Source organism: Myotis brandtii, unplaced genomic scaffold (assembly GCF_000412655.1).
Source record: "Myotis brandtii unplaced genomic scaffold, ASM41265v1 scaffold907, whole genome shotgun sequence".
Taxonomy (NCBI): Eukaryota; Metazoa; Chordata; class Mammalia; order Chiroptera; family Vespertilionidae; genus Myotis; species Myotis brandtii.
In genome coordinates this window covers 1,255,015-1,257,116 of record NW_005371734.1, presented here as the reverse complement: position 1 = coordinate 1,257,116, position 2,102 = coordinate 1,255,015, and the positions used below count along the sequence as shown (strand labels likewise).

The 2,102-nt window shown below is 48.9% G+C and overlaps 1 pseudogene; it reads right to left on the bottom strand.

Moving 5' to 3' along the window:
- Positions 1–1,710: 1,710 nt before the first annotated feature.
- The window catches only part of LOC102249126, a 1,172-nt pseudogene continuing 780 nt past the window's right edge, over positions 1,711–2,102 (bottom strand).

Here is a 2,102-nt window from a genome sequence, read left to right as displayed (position 1 = left end):
AAATGCTTGCATGAGCAGTTTCACTGAGCGTGCTCAGGGGTAAAATTTTAGCACCATTTTTTTTGCTTTTTTTTAATCTTTAGAAATTAAACACAACTTTTAACATAGAACATTTGGATAATAATGAAGTGTAGCCCTATAGATTAGCGGTTCTCAACCTGTGGGTCGCGACTCCTTTGGGAGTCGAACGACCCTTTCACAAGGTGTCGCCTAAGACCATCGGAAAACACATATATAATTACATATTGTTTTTGTGATTAATCACTATGCTTTAATTATGTTCAATTTGTAACAATGAAATTGGGGGTCACCACAACATGAGGAACTGTATTAAAGGGTCATGGCATTAGGAAGGTTGAGAACCACTGCCTTAGGGTCTCTCCTCCTACCGGCCACTCCTCCTGGGAGCCCTTCCAGCAGTGCCTCCGTGACAGTGCTGCCACACCCCTTTCAAGTCCCAGCTGCCATCAGCTCTGCACCAAGGGAGTGAAGGCTGGGCAAGAGGGAAGAGGAACTTGTTGACAGGTACTTAGTCAGCAGCTATGAGAAAGGGAAATATGCCACAGGAAAACGGAATGACTGAGACTAAAATGAGCTGTTTGGAACCCTGCCCTCGTGGGGTGAAGATTCCCAGCATATTAGGCAAGATAACGATTCACCTTGTTTAATTACACAGCTTTGTTCTAAAGTCCTGTGAAGGACTGAATCAACTGTCTTCTCACTTCTACAGGGAAACTAGGAAAAGGAACTCCTCTGCTTTTCAGTCCCTTAAAGATGTTTGCCTGAAAAGACAAAAGCAGCTTGGAGACCCTGGGTTTTCTCCTGCGACAATGTGTCTTTCTACAGCCCAACCCAGGTGCTTGTTTGAACATCCATGCCTTCTGTGAACCTAGATGCAGCTATAGGCACTGCCACCAGGCGAGGAGCGAGGTAGCAAGTGGTAAGGAGGAGGCCTCCCCTTTCACACTGCACAGGGCAAGGATGTCAGGGCCTCCTGCAGGCGTCCCAGTTCATTCCTCAGCAGGTTCCACCACAGAGCTCCCTGTGCAGTACCAGGAGATTCACTGCGAGAAGAGCGCCAGCCACGAATGCGATCTGCCACGCCATCGGGGGCTTTCAATCTGGATGTGGGTGTCTGTCCAGGAGCCTCACAGGACTCGTGGTGTCCATGGCCAACCCGAACATGGCGTCCACTTATGAAGCATGGAGGTTGTCATAAACTGTTGGTATGCAATAAACTGGACGTTTAAAAAAAGGAATTTAAAACAACCTAAAAATGTGTCTTGTTGGTCTCCGTTGCCCAGACTGTCAGGGGAAAACACATCTACTGGATCTGGGGAGGCTACAAGGGTGCAAGTGGGGTCAGCCTTCAGGAATCATGACTTCCAGCTCCCACTGTGTAGCCAGCAAGCAGGTGGCCATGTGCATGCCGAGGGCCTTCTGTACCCACAGGCAATTCTCACTAGTCATGGAGGAGCCCCAATCCAACGAACCCCATAATGAGGAAATAAGGCTTGGGCCCTGCGAGTTCTGTTTCATTCAATATAACACCCCCCTCCCACCCCTCCCTCGAGTCAGCTGGAGGCAGACTTGGCAACGGAAGCTAGCCTCATAAAATGGTGTAGTAATAGAAGTAATGGGACCAGAAGAGGAGGTGTCTGCTTCAGTGACGTCATAGCCATCGGTGGCCTCAGGGGGTGGGGGTGGGGGGTGGGACTGGTCATGCAGCCGTGTGTCAGGAGTAATGATTGTAGAGGGGCGGGGCATGAAGAGTGCCAATCTGGAAACAGTGCAGTGGAGAAGCAATATATTCTGCATAACCGATTGTCACTTTCTCACTTCAGTACCTGGTGAGTCTGATCGCTTTTCTGAGTTCACTGGTAATTGGAGCCTTAAAGCCACCTTTCCTGAGCAAGGAGTCTATTGTCCGGATCTGATCCCAGTCTTGCTCCTTAGCAACCTCAGGTAAATATTTGGCTGTACGTTTGACACTTTTTTCATTGATGAATTCATTTAGAATCCCATGGACCCCTACCTCCCAGTCCAGGTAACCACTGGCGTCCTCCAAGTTAGTGAGGAGGGAGACAGAGCAGGACAGTTTA